Source organism: Gigantopelta aegis, chromosome 12, assembly GCF_016097555.1.
Source record: "Gigantopelta aegis isolate Gae_Host chromosome 12, Gae_host_genome, whole genome shotgun sequence".
In the NCBI taxonomy this organism is placed as follows: Eukaryota; Metazoa; Mollusca; class Gastropoda; order Neomphalida; family Peltospiridae; genus Gigantopelta; species Gigantopelta aegis.
This window is the reverse complement of record NC_054710.1, coordinates 42,335,462-42,356,635: the sequence shown is the minus strand read 5'-3', so window position 1 is coordinate 42,356,635 and position 21,174 is coordinate 42,335,462. Positions and strand designations below refer to the sequence as shown.

At 42.2% G+C, this 21,174-nt stretch overlaps 2 non-coding genes across 2 annotated transcripts; both read left to right on the top strand.

Annotated features, from left to right (window-relative positions):
• Nucleotides 1-12,672: 12,672 nt before the first annotated feature.
• Nucleotides 12,673-12,895, top strand: LOC121386982. Its single transcript, XR_005959759.1, has one exon. It is a non-coding gene; the product is annotated as a small nucleolar RNA U3 (small nucleolar RNA).
• A 6,021-nt stretch (nt 12,896-18,916) lies between these two features.
• On the top strand, nt 18,917-19,139 carry LOC121386981. The gene has a single exon (XR_005959758.1). It is a non-coding gene; the product is annotated as a small nucleolar RNA U3 (small nucleolar RNA).
• Nucleotides 19,140-21,174: the final 2,035 nt, after the last annotated feature.

Genomic DNA, 21,174 nt, shown 5'->3' with positions numbered 1-21,174 from the left:
GCTCAACGGTCTAAATTTATTGAATCCACCGATTGAGCAGAAGAAACCGATTGACAGGCTCCTGATGGCCTTCGTACTTGAAACTAAAATTAACATATATATAATAATATTAGTTAAATATTAATAATTATATCTTTAATCTCATGTGGCTGTCCGGGGCGGGTTCTACTATTGTCCCCCGCTTTCTTGGGCATAACCATTCTATAAACCTTCATTATATAGAATAAAATAAATAAAATTGAGGTATATAACAAGACATACCTGGTTCGTTTCCCCATTTGTGTACTATCCTCTTGGTGGAATACGAACCAGGGAGTTTTTGGGTAGTATTAAGGTTGGGGCCTCCTCCTCATTGGGTTTTATCCCTCTGATGGTAGGAGGCCCCTACCCACCGAAGTGATAGGTAGGACTCGAGGGGGGAAATAAATATAATCTTAATAATGATGGGAATATATGATGGTTTTCAATTAACTAACATTAAAATAAATTCCTCTCTTATCGCGCCTGGCGAGCTTGTAGAATTAGGAACGCGAGATTTTAAATAAAAGTGTATAATATACCGGTTTTTAAAACTAATTTTAATAAATAATTTTACAAGAAATAATTTAAATGAATAGAGTAGGCGGGTTTTTCCTCCTCTCTATTAATTTTATGAATGAATGTGTTGAATGAATGAATATGATGTATGTGTCAGCTTGGGTGTTTAAGTGGGAGGTGTCTAACCTGGCAGTTAACCTGGCAGTTAGACATCTCCATATGGTTCACCGGCTACTGTATATATTATATGTAAATTTTTATTGAGAATTTTGTGTTTTTAAAATTATATTTGTATAAATGTTTACAAGCGTGCTCGGTTTTTTAATATTTATATTATTATATTTTATTATATATTTTTAACTATTGATCTAATAAAAAATTCTACATTTAAATGGGGCGGGAAACTGCACCCATGCCGTCTGGAGGACCTTGGTATTATTGCCCTGGACCTCCCTTCGGTTTTTACAGATTAAAGGGTGATGGCGTCTTGGAATGACATAACTTTTTGTTTCTCTTGGATTACAGCGAGGCGCCCGGCTCCAAGTGATCGACCTGGATGCGTTTCTACTCCACCGACCGGCCAGACGCAAAACTTTCCTAAAAAAAAACCCCTGTCACTCTGAAAGTGACTTCCACTCTCCTAGTGGATTAAAACTAATAATAAAATAACTAAATAATTAATAATTAAATAAATAATCAAATGATTGGAGGGCCACGCTGGTGGGGGGCACCGCGGTTGGGGGGGTGGGGGGTGGGGTGGGGTGGGAGACCACTGGAAGTCAAGAGGTAGGCATAGGCGTAGGCGGTTTGGCAGTAGGGAGCTAGGTTTGTCCGGGGGGCTCCCGCCACCCCCCCCCCCCCGGGCCTCGGCCCCGCCCTGTCTGCCACACTTAGATTCCCAACACCGACGTGGCTCCTGTTACAAGTATTAAATTTCCTGTGAGGCCGACTCGCCCCCTATACGAACCTCCCCCCCCCCCCAATCCCCCATATGGGCTAAATTAAGTATATAGACGGAGACTTTTTTTTAGTTTGGATCGCCCTGTCAAAATTGTGACGAAAATTAAAAATAGGAATTTTATATTTGGAATGCACATCAAAATTGTAAAGCCCCCAAAATATTTTTGGTTTAAATTTCAAAATTCTCCTTATAGTTCTGTCCCGGACCACTCCTCCGGCTATCCGGAGGATGGGCCCGTGACAGACATGCTTGAAACCCTAGTGGTATATGAGCATGTAAATAAATATTGGAATGGAATGTTGTTGACGCTTTCGCTGATGTGTAGCCGGTGAGCAGGTTGTTGTTTTGGAAGCTCCGACTCTAAGGAAATTATAATACATAACAATAACTTTGTTTACTTTAAATTATTTAAGTAATTTAATAATTAATTTTCAACACCCAAGCAGACGAAGATAATAGTAAGTAAGTTTGTTGTGCCTTTTTGCGCACGTAAATAGCTACCGGGGCTATTATAAATTTAGTTAACACGTGGCTAAACTTTGTCCTAGTATTGCCAGATACTAGGCCTAGTCTCACACGTACAAATAATCGTTGCATTACCAACCCAGCCGTTTAAACATTTCTAATGATGTCAAGAAACTATAAAAGTTTGGCAAGCGAAATAATCACAGAAATGTCGAACCGCTCGTCGTCAACTTCTAGGAACTCATCCCTTCCGAGTTTGGCGGGAGAGCAACTGGCTTGGGACGCGTCCGCCGATACACATATGACGCCAAAACAACCAAAAGCGTCTACTCCTTCCAAGCGCGCCAGGCGCGATACTCCACTCCCCGGGGGGGGGGGGGGGGGGGCCTCTCTATTTTAGTAGATAAATATATATTGGAGAGGTCCGCCCGGGGGGAGGAAAACCTACTCGAATCTGATGACGAGAGTTTGGAGAGAGGATTATCATGTGACTTAAGTGACATATCTAACTCAACCTCAGATGACAAGAATAAATCCACCCCCACCCATACAACACAATAAGAGATAGTTATTACTAACTGCTCAGGGGAAGAGACTTCTGATAATAAAATAAATAAAGATGTCTCAGTGTTATCTTTGGATAAGGAGGGCGAGGTAAGCGTCCCGTTTTCGTCATCTAAAGAGTCGGCCTATGCGAGGTCACCGACCCCACCCCCGGGAATGTCGGACATAATTACTCGTAAGAGGAAAGCGGGGCCGATGCCTAATGATGAAGAGGAAGTTGACAATGTCTCAAACAAAGGTGAGTCCATGACATATGGGGGAAATTTAGAATATCCCATTCCAACCACCAACTCGTTTGCGCCCCTCGGGGATATGTCAGTTACCTCTACTCATGTTTCAACCCCCCCCCCCCCGTACTAAATTAATCAGAAGGAAATCCAAACAACAAAATGTAGAAATTCAGGGGTTGAGGAGGGTTTTCTTTAATGATTTAGATCCGACCCCCTATGGGCTACAGTTCTTACAAAATTCAATAACTGAGATGCAACAAAGCTCTGTCTCAAGAGCTTTTAAAAACAGTCTTTTTTTATTCCCGGGTGCCTGGCGGAGCTTGCTTTGTCAGAACCCAGTGGGACGCTCCCTTTGCTGCCCTAGGGCCCACTATGAAAATTAGACCTTTCCCTGACAGCGTAGACGAAGTGGTGGTTATTTTTAAAAGCTGCTATAAAGAACCCAATGGGGGTGACAATGTCGATATCTGTAATGACCTGTCAGTGGACAGCTACATTGAGACATTTGGACCCGGCCCTAGCCAATCTTTGGCCTTGGCAGAGTCGATACATGTATCCATAAACAATAGTATCAGTCCCCGGCTCAAGGCCACCATCTCAGAGAGAGTTGAGATAGGAGTCGAGTCGGGGATTCAAATCGAAGAAACTACCGCGGGAGACGGTCGTAAGGTGTCCAACGACGTCCGCGCTAATTCAAAAATAGGTGATTTCGATTCTTTTCGCCAACAAGATGGTAAAACAGCACGTAGGCAGCTGGCGACTGTTGTTAGCGGCACGGGGTCGCGGAATTCCACGAAGAGGGTTTCGGGGTTGTCTGGTAATGAGTCGGAGAAAGAGTTTAGTGGCTCAAGATCCGACAAACTGGACAACATACCGAATACACCCCCCCCCCCCCCCGGCAGTGGGGCTGGGCTTCTGGAAGGATGAAGTAGTCACTTTCCATCCCCGCGACCAGTCAACTAGTGGTTTCACTGAGGTGATACAAAAAAAGAGGAAGCGCCGGTTCGCTAATTGATCTGATTCAAACTATGCTGAATCTCCCACCGCCGGAGACTTTCTAATAAATAAAAAACAAGAACCACAAGAATTAAATCAAATAAAGGGAGGGTGGTACTTCCATCTACAAAGGCCAACACTAGTTTGCCAACACGTCTAAACTTTTCAGGTATGGAGGTGGACCCTTCCCCCCCCCCCCTGGAATCCGGTGAGAAAACCCGCCAGGGGCAGAGGGGGGCTGGGCCTCTTCCCCCCTTTTATAAACAAATCAAACCAGTGAGAGAGGGAGGTGCCCAAATACAAATAAAGCGTCCCTCTAACTCTCAACCAAACAGGGAACCCTTCGAGATGGTATCAAGGGGAGGCCCTTCACAGAGGGATGGAGGAGGTAATCCACCCCTCTCTTTACGTAGGATAATAAAAACAGATCTAAGAGGTGCTAATGGCCCAGCCAGCTTGTCATCGGTCAGGACAGACAATCCGGATATACCGGTCTCAAATGTAACAGTTTGGGGCAATGGGTATCTGGATGTCTTGCTGGCCGAACCCACGGCGGCGGAAACTATACGGGTGAAAGGGGTGGAACACCGTCTACACCCATACCAGGCCAAACCCGTGAAATGCGCCAGATGTCAGAAGTGGGGTCACCTAACAAAAAAATGTAGAGCCACTAGAGAATTCCCGGTCTGTTTTAGGTGTGGGGCCGCCCACCCCAGGAGGTCCCCGGATAACCCATGTACAAGACCGCTATCTTGTGCAAACTGCAGGGGTGTTCATTGCACCCATGACAAGGGGTGCCCTGACTATAGGAGGGCGGTTCACATCATGGCAGACAGGGTACCCATTCCAAAAAGATCTCGGGAAGCAAATGTGGTAAGGCCGCCCCCCCCCCCGGGATTGACAGCTGGCGCAAAATTTACTAATAAGACTGAGTCTGGTATTAATATTAGCAGACCAGTCTCTGTCGCCACTTCCTATGCCGGCGTAACCTCAGGGACCAACCAACTAAATTCAGATCATTTAATAACAGCTCTCGATTTAGTTAGGGTACTTTCAGGAGGTTTTTTGACCCGAGAGAACAAAAAGGTCCCGACTTCAAAATTTTCTGTAGAAGACATTCGGATAGCCTCAGGTGAAGCCTGTGAATTATTAAATTTAAACTTAGCCATCAAAGTTGACCCTGGAGCCATTGAGGCACGTAATGTAGCCTGGTACAGGGCCAGGGACTTGGTAGCACAGGAGCCACGGAGCAATGATAATGTGGACTAATCTGTTCGATAAAGATGGTCCCCGGGAAATTAGAATTGCTCCGTGCCTCATTATGCAGGTAGGCCCTATAGGCATAAATAATATTAATATTAATGAATTAAAAAATTATATTGATCAAAATAAATTTATAGATATTATCGCTATTCAAGAGTCCTTACTTCCGAATATTTCAGCAAAATATAAAAAAGATAAATTATTTACAGAATACAAAATTTCAGGCTATACAGGACTCTTTTTTAATAGTGGCAATAAATCCACGGGGGGAGTAGCTACCTTTGTTAGAAATGGAATTTCCCACTCTCAAATAACTGTGATAAGGACGAGTCCAGAGATCGAGGTGTTGGGGGTGACGATACATACTAAAAATAATAATATAAATATTTTTAATTATTATGTACACACTAGACTATCTGAATTTTTTTTAACTGTAGATGATTTTTTGAAACCAATAGGAAATAATAAGATAAATTTAATAGTGGTGGGGGATTTTAACTGTAAAAATATTTTATGGGGGTCAGATAAAACTAACTTACAAGGTAGTTTAATAGAACAGTGTATGGATAATTTAAATATGGCTTGTCTAAATGATGGAAGCCCTACATTCTTATCAGACACCCACCATACCTGGTCTTGTTTGGATATATCCTTTGTCTCTAAAAACATAGCAGCCAAATGTGAGTGGGAAGCTCTAGATGAGCTAGGTAGGGACCACCTCCCTATAAAAATTAAATTTAATATTTTAGATAGCTGGAATAATGATAATAATAATAATAAAAATAAATGGAACTTAGAAAAAGCCGATTGGGTGGACTTTGGTCACATGTGTGGTCTCTTGGATCATGAGCGGATTAAGGATAAGAATATTAATATATTTAATAATAATTTAATTAAAGCAATAATTGAAATAGCCATTAAAACAATACCGATGTTTAATAAAAAGGGTAGCCGCACTTCCGTCCCGTGGTGGAACGAGGAACTACCAAAACAAAAAGTTAACAGAAATAGATGTAGACGTAAACTAAAGAAAAATAAAACTTTAGAAAATATACAGAAATTTAAAGAAAGTAAATATAAATTAAAATTAAATATTATTAAAACAAGAAACGCCTCATGGCACCAGTTCTGTAGTTCGCTAAACAAGGATTCAGATGTAAAAGAAGTACGGTCTAGGATTAAAAGGATTCAGGGGAGATCTACCAAAAATAATAATATACTTAAAAACAGTAAAATTTATAATAATGATCAACTAAAAGCTAATGCTTTAGGAGCAACGTTTAAACAAAATTCGGCTACAACTAATTATTCACCTTTTTTTCAAATTAGAAAAATTAAAATGGAAAGAGATAGCCCTATCCCCCAGGAAGATCATAGCCAGGACTTTGACAGACCATACAATGCACCCTTTAAACTCCGGGAGCTGAGGGAGGCTTTTGGTAACCGTAAAGGCTGGGCTCCAGGGCCAGATAGATTTAGTTAGATATTTTTTAAACATATGCCTACCAAGACCCTCGATCTGTTCCTGGAGTTATTTAATTTAATATGGCTAGAGGGGATCGTTCCCCTTAGTTGGAAACATGCGGAGGTCTTTGGACTTCCAAAACAGGGCAAGGACCCCCTTAACCCACTAAATTACAGGCCAATATCCTTAACATCCAGCGTCTGCAAGACCATGGAGTGTATGGTTAATCAACGCCTTATCCACTTTCTGGAGACCAACAAACTATTGTCGGTTTTCCAGAGTGGTTTTAGGAGACACCACTCAACTACCGACCACCTGGTCAGACTTTAAACCGAGGTTAAGGATGCCTTTCGGAGTGGCCTCAGGGTGGCCGGAGTTTTTGTGGACATTGAAAAGGCTTACGACATGGTCTGGAGACGTGGGTTGTTGTTCAAAATCTACCAAATGGGGATTAAAGGGGCAATGTTCACATTCATAGTAAAATTTTTAGAAGAAAGAACATTTGCCGTAAATGTAAATGGATGTTTTTCCCCCATCATGGATTTGGAAAATGGTATACCACAAGGCTCAGTGATAGCGCCCACATTGTTTGGAATCTTTATTAACGACCTAGACACAGCACTAATCACAACAAACAAAAGCACTAAAACATCTTTAAGTGTTGGACTTTTTGATGACGACACAGCATTCTGGAGGATAGGTAAATCCAATGATGATATCAAAACAGACCTCCAGAATGATTTAGATAATTTACATAGATGGTCAGCAGCCTGGGGGGGGGGGGGGGGGGGGGGGGTTACCATTTCCAAAGCTAAAACTAATAGTATAGTTTTTCAGAAATGTAGAGATTTTAAAAGAAGATGTAATTTAGAATTGAAATTTAAAAACAGTATTATTAAACAGGTGCAATCTGTCAATTTGGCGAGCACATTACTGGAATTACCGATAATTGTGTCTTTTATTTAAATCTTTTGAGGATACTTTCCGGTACGTCATGGGGCGCAGACAGAAAAACTCTGCTCATGGTCTTCGAGACCTTCATAGTGTCCAGACTCCAATATGGTGCGCTGGCCTTTGGGTGCGCTACACAGACACACCTTAGAAAACTTCAAGATAATTATTGGGGGGGGGGGGGGGGGGCTATCTGTACTCCATATGATATTATAATGGTGGAATTGGGAGTATTACCCCTAACTCTGAGGAGAATCAGGCAAGGCTTCAGATACATAAATAAAATAAGGAGCCAGGTGCCTGATTCTCCTATAAACAAACTAATTCCTCAACAGGTTAAAACTGTCGGTGATAAGGATATATCCATCATTTCATATCTTAATAAATTTGCCACTGATTTTGGCGTCTCTGGACTGACCATTAGTAACGCTAATGATCGACTTGATTATCCATGGCGGTTCGAGCACCCAGTGGTAAACTTCCACATTAGAAAAGAAATAATTAAATATGATAACCCATATATTAAAAAAATTATCTTCCAAGCAGTGGTGGAGAAACATTATATATTGACAGGCTCCTGATGGCCTTTGTGCTCGAAACTAAAATAGACATATAGATAATATTATAAGCTAAATATTATTAATTATACCTTTAAATCTCATGTGGCTGTCCGTGGCGGGCTTTACTATTGTCCCCCGTCTTCTTGGGCATAACCATTCTATAAACCCTTATTATATAGACTAAAATAAATAAAATTGAGGTATGTAATAAGACATACCTGGTTCGTTTCCCCATTTGTGTACTATCCTCTTGGTGGAATACGAACCAGGGAGTTTTTGGATAGCATTAAGGTTGGGGCCTCCTCCTCGTTGGGTTTTATCCTTCTGATGGTAGGAGGCCCCTACCCATTGAAGTGATAGTTAGGGATTGAGGGGGGAAATAAATATAATTATTATAATGATGGGAATATATGATGGTTTTCAGCTAATTAATATTAAAATAAATTCCTCTCTTATCGCGCCTGGCGAGCTTGTAGAATTTAGGAACGCGAGATTATAAATAAATTTGTATAATATACCGGTTTTTAAAACTAATTTTAATAAATAATTTTACAAGTAATAATTTAAATGAATAAAGTAGGCGGGTTTTTCCTCCTCTTTATTATTTTTATGAATGAATGTGTTGAATGAATGGATATGATGTATGTGTCAGCTTGGGTGTTTAAGTGGGAGGTGTCTAACCTGGCAGTTAACCTGGCAGTTAGACATCTCCATATGGTTCACCGGCTACTGTATATATTATATGTAAATTTATATTGGAAATTTTGTGTTTTTAAAATTCTATTTGTATAAATGTTTACAAGCGTGCTCGGTTTTTAATATTTATATTACTATATTTTATTATATATTTTTAACTATTGATCTAATAAAAAAATTCTCCAATTAAATGGGGCAGGAAACTGCACCCATGCCGTCTGGAGGACCTTGGTATTATTGCCCTGGACCTCCCTTCGGTTTTTATAGATTAAAGGGTGATGGCGTCTTGGAATGACATAACTTTTTGTTTCCCTTGGATTACAGAGAGGCGCCCGGCTCCAAGTGATCGTCCTGGATACGTTTCTCCTCCACTGACCGGCTAGACGCAAAACTTTCCTAAAAAAAATGGTTCCAGGAATGGAACCTTGTCACTCTGAAAGTGACTTCCACTCTCCTAGTGGATTAAAACTAATAATAGATAACTAAATAACTAATAACTAAATAATTAATCAAATGATTAGAGGGCCGCGCTGGTGGAGGGCACCGCGGTTGGGACGGCGGGGGGGGGGGGGGGGTGGGTGGGGGGGAGACCACCGGAAGTCAAGAGGTAGGCATAGGCGTAGGCGGTTTGGCAGCAGGGACCTAGGTTTGTCCGGGGGGCTCCCGCCTCCCCCCCCCGGGCCCCGCCCCCGTCCTGTCTGCCACACTTAGATTCCCAATACCGACGTGGCTCCTCTTACAAGTAATAAATTTCCTGTGAGGCCGACTCGCCCCCTATACGAACCTTCCCCCCAATTCCTCTTAAGGGCTAAATTAAGTATATAGACGGAGACCTTTTTTAGTTTGGATCGCCCGGTCAAATTGTGACGAAAATTAAAAATAGGAATTTTATATTTGGAATGCACATTAAAATTGTAAAGTCCCCAAAATATTTTTGGTTTAAATTTCAAAATTTTCCTTATATTTCTGTCCCGGTCCACTCCTGCCGGCTATCCGGAGGATGGGCCCGTGACAGACATGCTTGAAACCCTAGTGGTATATGAGCATGTAAATAAATATTGGAATGGAATGTTGTTGACGTTATTGGGGGGGATAGAACTAAGTACTTGGAGATGAATGTTTTGACTGAGTTGGGGGTCTTGTGTATACCCTAGCTGAGAGTGGGAAGGGGTAGGGGTATGGCCCAGGCTCTTGTTAGCATCTATGGGTTCCTGGTAGATGGTCTCAAATAAGATCTCTACACTAACACTAGAGTTGGGATCGGGGCGGAGATAGAAGTAACTACCCAACTTGAGTAGGGGGGTCTCTGTTTTAGAGTGAATGAAAACTCTTCCATCCGTGAGCCTGGTGGAAAAAAAAAGAGAGGTTTCAAGACTGAAAGAAGCATCAGAAGAGATAGAGTTAATAGATTCTTGCAAAAAAAATTATTCATATCTGGTTGGGTTTTTACCAGCGAAGAAAACTTGTATAATTCCAGATATGGGGGGTGGGGGGGGGGGGGGGGGGGGGGGGGGGGGGGGGGGGGGGGGGGGGGGGGGGGGGGGGGGTGGGGGGGTTAACAAAGATTTGAAAGATTTGGTTCACAGAGATTTGACTTTTTTTTGCAGTTTCATCTCCGGTATATTTTTCATAGGTATCATCTGCCAAAAGTCTGTAACGATTGGCAGTGGTAACATTATACTTATACTTACCCACCTCTTCATCTGTTGATGAGTGGGTCACCTCCTCCACCACCCTCCTCTTTCTCTGACCCTCGTGATGTGGCGTAGGAGGAAGAATCTTTTTCTTTTTCTTTACTGTCTTGGTTGAAGTTGGTGGTGGGGGAAATCCGAAAAAAGATTCATTGGAGGGATTTTCCTCGATATCTGACAAACAAGTTTTAGTAAGCATGTCAGCCATGGCACTACTTCAAAACAATAATTAGGAGTTAATAAACTGTTTTGAAATTACAATAGATTACTCAGAATAAACAAAAGGCGGCCATTATTATCTTGGTGCAAGGACGGTCAGAGGACGTGATCGTAAGCAATAATTTAGGAATTCTCAATCCTTGAACGGAGCCTGCAAGAAAATAACTGGAAATACAGTGGCTAATGACTTACTCTTGTCCAAGTGGTGGCAAAATAATTTAAAGAGCTCGAAGCGTTAATTTAATCTTCAAAATGGCTGAGTAGCTGACAGGACCTCTCCCGTTGAAACCAAAACAAGAATCCCAAACAGTGGTGTTCTCTGCAAATAGATGATAATATATATAATATATGCATGAACGTTTGGCTGACGTTGTTATACACTGTCTTTCGAACACCACAAACACTTGACACAGAACAAAGCCACGCATAAGCGTAGTGAAAACAGTTCACCACTAGACGAACACTAAAGCGAACAAACGTGAGCGAACTTGGCTTAAGGGCCACATCAGTCACCGGGGGGTGGGGGTGGTCACAGATAAGCGCACAGTTCACAGACACGGAAAACGAACATAACATATTCACAGTTTTAGTCACAGGGGGGGTGGGGGTGGTCAAACTTGTTAGGAACGTTCCAACACATATATACAGTACATAACACACACAAAAATATAATACAAGCACAGAAAACAGGTTTATATACACAGACGATACTTAAACGAATAAACTATTTTTCTTTGCACACATCCATGAAACGAAAGAAACACACGCCCAAACGTGAGCGAACTTGGCTTAAGAGCCGCATCAGTCACCGGGGGTTGGGGGTGGTCTCAAATAAGCGCACAGTTCACAGACGAAGAAAACGAACATAACATATACACAGTTTTAGTCATAGGGGGGTGGGGGTGGTCAAACTCGTTAAGAACGTTCCCACACATATATACAGTACATAAAACACACAAAAATATAATACAAGCACAGAAAACATGTTTATATACACAGACGACACTTAAACGAATAAACACAATTTTCCTTTGCACACATCCATGAAACGAAAGAAACACACGACAACACTGGGGCACATATCCACATGAATAAACACAGCACTTGGAAATCACAGCGAATACACAAAGAATACACACAAATGAACACTTTCCAATCTTTAACTCTGGCCGCTTAGCAGAGGGGTTGGGGTGGTCCATGGGCATAGCTGGGTCGCTATCCTGGGCAAGGTTGTTGGGGTGGTCAAACTCGGTGTCGGGGTCCGTGCCGGGTCGTAAGGGGTGAGGTTCAGGGTGGGTGTATAGGCCCCCTAAGTCAAAGACTTGGCGGCCTTCAGTCCCCTGCTCCGTTGCACACAAGGCACTCCGGAGTGGTCGCAATCTTCCAGTCATATAGATGTTTTCTAACTGCAATTACGTTTCTAATCATTTTATAAATTAAATCATAGTCTGGATTTTCAATGAAACCTGAATTTAATGTTTTCCAAATGTTTTGCCAGTCTATCTTATCTGAGGTCGGACTCGGGATGGGCGTGTTCGAAACCCTAGTGGTATATGGGCACGTTAAACTAGTTACCATCAGCATCACCATCACCAGACTTCAATAACCCAATATCCCAACGTGATACCATATAACGTTTGTTTTTTTAATCCTGCGGGGGGGGGGGGGGGGGGGGGTGGGGGGGGGGGGGGGGGGGGGTTCCGCTGAAACAATGAAAGTCGTCATTTACTGGTAAAGTTGAGTGACAGTATTTTCGAGCTCATTGTTTTACAAATCTAAAGGTAACCCAAGTCAAACAGCCTATTTGTATCGGTCAGTTGGGTTTATCTCTTGTCTTAATACATTTAACACTACTCCATCAATACAATTAATTAAACATTATTTAGAAATTATATATAATATGGAAACTATAAAATAGCAAAATAACATACACTCCTATATTTAACTGTTTCAAACATTTAATAAATATGCAAATAAATGTATTACATGAATGAAATAAATATGCAAATATCAGGTACCACTTGTGAAACACTGCAGAAATGTTATATATACATTTTACGCGAGCTTTTCATTTAAGATCATACTTTTAGGGATCATTTCTATAGTATGCATCGCCAAGACGTCAAGTAACACTGACGAACCATCGAGACCACGAGGACGAGACACAGCCTCCCCTTCTGAGCGTGAAGCGGGCTGGGAGTGTCGCCGTTTTCTCGGCGATTCGCTCCCGGTCATTGATGACCGTTCCTCTCTTCCTTTTGTGGGGAGTTGGAGGAAGGGGAGGCATTCTGAGTGGTCCCTCTTTTTTTAACAAAACAAAGCAGAATTCTAAACAATAAGTAGTGTCATACCATTGCAAGGATCACGAGAAGAGGGTTAGGTGTTTTTTTTTTTTTTTTTTTATCTGGCATAGGCTATGTAAACTAAACAAATTATTACAAGTGTGTATTCTTGTTGTAGTTTTTGGTCCACAATTTAGATTGTATATATACTCTTCAAAAAAACAAATGGGTTATAACTCCGATTTTATGTTTCCTACCGGTTCATGCTTTGTGAATATAAGGTCATTGCATGTCCCAAACACATTCCCACGGTTACATTCGATAAAACGCAGCTACTGTACAATAAAGTTCCAAAATGTGAATATTCGCAAAAACGCAGCCACGTGCAAACCATGTCACCACTGCACGTGCGTTGTCTGCACGTGCAACATGAACACCGACAGCATAAAAGTGCAGGGTGTTCGCTTGCCTGGCCTCTGTATCTGGCCGACAGTTGACAATCCAGGACATGCCACGTCTCAGTGAACCGCAGAGAAACAATGCCATCGGCCGACTAGACGCAGGCGAATCCAGAACGGCCGTTGCCAGGGCATTCCATGTGTCCCCAAGCACCATATCCAGACTGTGGGACCGTTACCAGCAACATGGATCAACACGTGACCTCCCTAGATCCGGTCAACCACGGGTCACTACCCCCGGGCAGGACCGCTACATCCGGGTACGCCACCTTCGGGAACGATTGACTACTGCCACCTCCACAGCCGCAGCAATACCAGGTTTGCGCAGGATATCCGACCAGACTGTACGGAACCGCCTACGTGAGGTAGGAATTTCGTGCCAGACGTCCAGTTCGAGGTGTCATCTTAACACCACAACACCGTCGACTCCGACTGCAGTGGTGCCAGATTCATTGACAATGGCCTCAACTGCGATGGAGACAGGTGTGGTTCAGTGACGAGTCCCGATTTCTGCTCCGACGTCATGATGGAAGATGTCGCGTGTATAGACGTCGTGGTGAACGTTATGCGGCAAACTGCGTGCAGGAAGTGGACAGATTCGGCGGGGGTAGTGTCATGGTGTGGGCAGCCATCTCACACACTGGCAGAACTGACATGCACAGGGCTACATTGACCAGATCCTCCGGCCACACATCGTTCCAGTTATGGCCAACGCCAACGCAGTGTTCCAACATGACAACGCCAGGCCTCACACAGCACGTCTCACAACGGCTTTCCTACAGAACAACAACATTAATGTCCTTCCTTGGCCATCGACATCACCGGATTTGAACCCAATTGAGCATCTATGGGACGAGTTGGACCGACGCCTCCGACAGCGACAACCACAGCCCCAGAGCCTGCCCGAGCTGGCAGCAGCCTTGCAGGCCGAGTGGGCCACCATCCCCCGGGACGTCATCCGTACTCTGGTTGCTTCAATGGGCAGGCGGTGCCAGGCAGTTGTCAACACACGCGGAGGCCACACCCGGTATTGACTCCAGATGACCTTGACCATGGTGGTGTGTCCTATCACTTACTCACAATGGACTAGAGTGAATTGTAAACAATCCTGCAACATTTGGTAATTATCGGACTCACCATTCAATAATTAAATCAATTCTCCAAATGTTACGACAATGTGGTTTTGCGTTTCTTCTTTTTGAAGAGTATATTACGTCGGGGACTTCGTATATTAGTAGTAGTTAAGGTGCGACTTCGTCAGTAGCAGGTTAACAAGACTCGGTCTTTTAAGGTATTTAAGAATTGTGATCTTTCATAGCCTGAAAGTAATTAGTTTTATTTATTTAATTATTAATTTGAATTGTATCACTAAATGAATCAGTGAACACACAATTCAACTGTATATTTGTTTTGAGGTTATTGTTAATTTTAATCAACTTGGTTGATCTTTTGCCGTCATAGTAATTATGGTCATTTACAAGGACACCCTTTAATCCAATGAAGGGAAAGTTAAACGTGTTTGGTTAATGACACCACTGGATCACTTTCATCTATTAATCATTGGCTATTGGATGTTAAACATTTGATAATTGTGACATATAGTCTTAGAGGAAATCCATTACATTTTCCCCATTAGTAGTGGGAGGGGGGGAGGGGATGGGGACGTAGCATCGTCTTTCCTTCCTTCTTCGTTCCATTAGTAGCAAGGGATCTTTTATATGCACCATCACATGGATAGGATAGCACATACCACAGCCTTTGATATACCAGTCACAGTGCACTTGCTTGGAACAAGAAATTTATATAGCCCAATGGGCCAACCGACGAGGATCGATACCAGACCGACTGTGCGTCAAGTAAGCACTTTATACCACTGGGCTACATTGCCCCGAGGCAGTAACAGTGTCAGGGCCTCAAATCATGGTGCTCAAAGAGGATGAGAGTCACCTCCAGCCCTCCCCTTATTGATATTGATATGTGGCGTAAGGCTAGAGGAAAGTCTATGTAATGCTTTGGCAATTGTCGACAACCAATTAGTTGCAAGCTACTGTCTAAAATACAAATTTTCCCCTAAATCTGATGACACAGAGATTTAGTTTGATTATTCTTGAGGCTAGTCATGACATTAAAGTTACATGTTGTTAACCAGTACCAATGCTACATGTAACCAGACCCCCCCCCCCCCCCCTGCATACGCCATAAAAAAGTACACTACTGATTTGTCTTGCATAAGGGTGTCTGGTTTCTTTGTGTAACGTTTGTACTGGTTAATAACATGCAAGTTTAATGTCATGACTGGCTTCAAGAATAATCAAACTAAAACCATTAATTTTGATCCTTTGTATAATGAAATAATGAAAGTTAATTTTTCTTCTCATGTTCCTCGTCTCGTGGAATTACCCTTATTAAAATATTACACGACTGGTACATCAAAGGCCGTGGTATGTGCTATCCTGTCTATGGGATGGTGCATATAACAGATTCGTTGCTGCTAATCGGAAAGAGTAGCCCATTATGTGGCGGCAGCGGGTTTCCTCTCTCAATATCTGTGTGGTCCTTAACCATATTTTTCGATGCCATATAACCCTAAATAAAATGTGTTGAGTGCATCGTTAAATAAAACATTTCCTTCCTTATTGAAATATTAATATCTTATCACAATGTGATAAACTGGGAAAAAAGGGGGAGTCATAAAAAAAGAAGTCAACACATTATTATATCTTGTTATTTACCGAGTACTATAACAATTTCTTCTTTCCATACATGTAAATTCAAAATATGGTGATGGAGGCACATTATGGACAGAAACCTCAAGTGTAAGATGTTACCTAAATACTTAATTGAAACTGCAGTTCTAACAGATATCTATGTCACTTGGAACCAGTGAAAATATCTTGTTCAACATATGCATCATTACAATGTTTTAACAACTTTTTAGAAAATCAACTCTCCTTATTTTTGCAAAAATTCTGATGTTTCACATCATACATGATACTCTGCTTTAATTCCTTTAAGACTAATTTTTTAAACTACATGTGCTCCCTTGACAAGGTTGCATCTTGTTAAATGGAACCTAGACCAAGAATGATTGCTTACAAGCAACTGGAAAAACCTAACTCTCCTCCTTTTAGAGGTAATGTCGTTCTCAAATATACTTCAAACACCGAGTAGAATAATTTCAGCTATTACTGGAAGTAAGACTGTTTGTGTCACTTGACCGTCAACAAACTGACAAAGGCAAATTCATTTCTTCATCAATATTACTGGATGTAACATTGTCAGCGTTACTTGATCATCAACAAATGAACAAAGCCAACTTCACATCTTCATCAATATTACTGGACGTAAATCTAAACAACAAAACCGTATTCCATTATCAAAATCGTTTCTCTGTACAAGGCAGATTGGAAAGGACTTTAGGCAAAGTCGTGACTGCTTCTGTGATCCACTATCAGAATTGTTGGTGTCATTTCAATGTCAACAATGGATGAAGCCAGATTTGCATCTTCATCAATGATACTGGATGTAGGATTCTCGGCATCACTTCACAATCTACAAATGGACAAAGCCAGATTCCCTTCTTCATCAATATTACTGGAAGTAAGGCGGTTGGCGTCACTTGACATTCATTAAATAGACAAAGCCAGATTCCTGTCTTCATCAATGTTACTGGAAGGTGGTTGGCGTCATTTGACATTCATTAAATCGACAATGCCAGATTCCTGTCTTCACCAATATTACTGGAAGTAAGGCGGTTGGGGTCACTTCACATTCATTAAATCGACAAAGCCAGATTCCTGTCTTCACCAATATTACTGGAAGTAAGGCGGTTGGCGTCACTTGACATTCATTAAATCGACAATGCCAGATTCCTGTCTTCACCAATATTACTAGAAGTAAGACTGTTGGCGTCACTTGACATTCATTAAATCGACAATGCCAGATTCCTGTCTTCACCAATATTACTAGAAGTAAGACTGTTGGCGTCACTTGACATTCATTAAATCGACAATGCCAGATTCCTGTCTTCACCAATATTACTAAAAGTAAGACTGTTTTTTTTTTGTTTTTTTTTTTTTTTGTTTTTTATATTTCAGGCAGGTCCCGAACATGCCGGGTGCCCCATTTATTTCATAAAGCCTCCTTATTTACAATAAACCAGGTTCTCCTTGAATGTGGCCAATAAAAATCTACATATGAGTGTAAGTGCTTGTTTCAAAATAATATACATTTTAGTTAGTGCATGTTTGTGTTTTTGTTTTCTTTATATTATTAGTGTGTGTGACTTAGGTGGTGTGTATTTATAATATCTTAACCTGGTTGACGGACCTGGCCTCCAAAGCTACAAGCCGGGGGGTCCAGGTCTATTTTGTTCTACAGTTTGTGCAATTTACCAATCTTTATCATAGTTTATATGTAATGTCAAGGGCGTCATTGCACGATGCGATGACCCCCTTGAAGCACCAGTGATTTAGGAATTTTTCTTTTCTGTTTGGCCACTCTAAGGCGGCGAAATATTCTACTTCGACCCTTGAATATATTAAATGTTTGAAAAGAGCCATTTCATTACATGGCTTATCTCCCTCTAGTAATTTTCTGGTTGTCCATATTACCCTTATCGCTTTACTCCAGAGAAAAATTCCCAATTGCGATGCATAATCTCCAGGCTTATGTTTTATGCCGAAAATCATGGCATACGGATTCAGACGGAAATTGTTACCAAAAAGTTTTTTAAAGATCGGTTCAATTTGCTTTATGAATAGTTTTGTTTTGTTGCAGTGAAAAAAGGCATGGAAGACTGAGTCCACTCTGTTGCACACAAGGCACTCCGGAGTGGTCGCAATCTTCCAGTCATATAGATGTTTTCGGACTGCAATTACGTTTCTAATCATTTTATAAATTAAATCATAGTCTGGATTTTCAATGAAACCTGAATTTAATGTTTTCCAAATGTTTTGCCAGTCTATCTTATCTGAGGTCGGACTCGGGATGGGCGTGTTCGAAACCCTAGTGGTATATGGGCACGTTAAACTAGTTACCATCAGCATCACCATCACCAGACTTCAATAACCCAATATCCCAACGTGATACCATATAACGTTTGTTTTTTAATCCTGCGGGGGGGGGGGGGGGGGGGGGGGGGGGGGGGGGGGGGGGGGGGGGGGGGGGGGGGGGGGGGTGGGGGGTGGGGGGGGGGGGGGGTTCCGCTGAAACAATGAAAGTCGTCATTTACTGGTAAAGTTGAGTGACAGTATTTTCGAGCTCATTGTTTTACAAATCTAAAGGTAACCCAAGTCAAACAGCCTATTTGTATCGGTCAGTTGGGTTTATCTCTTGTCTTAATACATTTAACACTACTCCATCAATACAATTAATTAAACATTATTTAGAAATTATATATAATATGGAAACTATAAAATAGCAAAATAACATACACTCCTATATTTAACTGTTTCAAACATTTAATAAATATGCAAATAAATGTATTACATGAATGAAATAAATATGCAAATATCAGGTACCACTTGTGAAACACTGCAGAAATGTTATATATACATTTTACGCGAGCTTTTCATTTAAGATCATACTTTTAGGGATCATTTCTATAGTATGCATCGCCAAGACGTCAAGTAACACTGACGAACCATCGAGACCACGAGGACGAGACACAGCCTCCCCTTCTGAGCGTGAAGCGGGCTGGGAGTGTCGCCGTTTTCTCGGCGATTCGCTCCCGGTCATTGATGACCGTTCCTCTCTTCCTTTTGTGGGGAGTTGGAGGAAGGGGAGGCATTCTGAGTGGTCCCTCTTTTTTTAACAAAACAAAGCAGAATTCTAAACAATAAGTAGTGTCATACCATTGCAAGGATCACGAGAAGAGGGTTAGGTGTTTTTTTTTTTTTTTTTTTATCTGGCATAGGCTATGTAAACTAAACAAATTATTACAAGTGTGTATTCTTGTTGTAGTTTTTGGTCCACAATTTAGATTGTATATATACTCTTCAAAAAAACAAATGGGTTATAACTCCGATTTTATGTTTCCTACCGGTTCATGCTTTGTGAATATAAGGTCATTGCATGTCCCAAACACATTCCCACGGTTACATTCGATAAAACGCAGCTACTGTACAATAAAGTTCCAAAATGTGAATATTCGCAAAAACGCAGCCACGTGCAAACCATGTCACCACTGCACGTGCGTTGTCTGCACGTGCAACATGAACACCGACAGCATAAAAGTGCAGGGTGTTCGCTTGCCTGGCCTCTGTATCTGGCCGACAGTTGACAATCCAGGACATGCCACGTCTCAGTGAACCGCAGAGAAACAATGCCATCGGCCGACTAGACGCAGGCGAATCCAGAACGGCCGTTGCCAGGGCATTCCATGTGTCCCCAAGCACCATATCCAGACTGTGGGACCGTTACCAGCAACATGGATCAACACGTGACCTCCCTAGATCCGGTCAACCACGGGTCACTACCCCCGGGCAGGACCGCTACATCCGGGTACGCCACCTTCGGGAACGATTGACTACTGCCACCTCCACAGCCGCAGCAATACCAGGTTTGCGCAGGATATCCGACCAGACTGTACGGAACCGCCTACGTGAGGTAGGAATTTCGTGCCAGACGTCCAGTTCGAGGTGTCATCTTAACACCACAACACCGTCGACTCCGACTGCAGTGGTGCCAGATTCATTGACAATGGCCTCAACTGCGATGGAGACAGGTGTGGTTCAGTGACGAGTCCCGATTTCTGCTCCGACGTCATGATGGAAGATGTCGCGTGTATAGACGTCGTGGTGAACGTTATGCGGCAAACTGCGTGCAGGAAGTGGACAGATTCGGCGGGGGTAGTGTCATGGTGTGGGCAGCCATCTCACACACTGGCAGAACTGACATGCACAGGGCTACATTGACCAGATCCTCCGGCCACACATCGTTCCAGTTATGGCCAACGCCAACGCAGTGTTCCAACATGACAACGCCAGGCCTCACACAGCACGTCTCACAACGGCTTTCCTACAGAACAACAACATTAATGTCCTTCCTTGGCCATCGACATCACCGGATTTGAACCCAATTGAGCATCTATGGGACGAGTTGGACCGACGCCTCCGACAGCGACAACCACAGCCCCAGAGCCTGCCCGAGCTGGCAGCAGCCTTGCAGGCCGAGTGGGCCACCATCCCCCGGGACGTCATCCGTACTCTGGTTGCTTCAATGGGCAGGCGGTGCCAGGCAGTTGTCAACACACGCGGAGGCCACACCCGGTATTGACTCCAGATGACCTTGACCATGGTGGTGTGTCCTATCACTTACTCACAATGGACTAGAGTGAATTGTAAACAATCCTGCAACATTTGGTAATTATCGGACTCACCATTCAATAATTAAATCAATTCTCCAAATGTTACGACAATGTGGTTTTGCGTTTCTTCTTTTGAAGAGTATATTACGTCGGGGACTTCGTATATTAGTAGTAGTTAAGGTGCGACTTCGTCAGTAGCAGGTTAACAAGACTCGGTCTTTTAAGGTATTTAAGAATTGTGATCTTTCATAGCCTGAAAGTAATTAGTTTTATTTATTTAATTATTAATTTGAATTGTATCACTAAATGAATCAGTGAACACACAATTCAACTGTATATTTGTTTTGAGGTTATTGTTAATTTTAATCAACTTGGTTGATCTTTTGCCGTCATAGTAATTATGGTCATTTACAAGGACACCCTTTAATCCAATGAAGGGAAAGTTAAACGTGTTTGGTTAATGACACCACTGGATCACTTTCATCTATTAATCATTGGCTATTGGATGTTAAACATTTGATAATTGT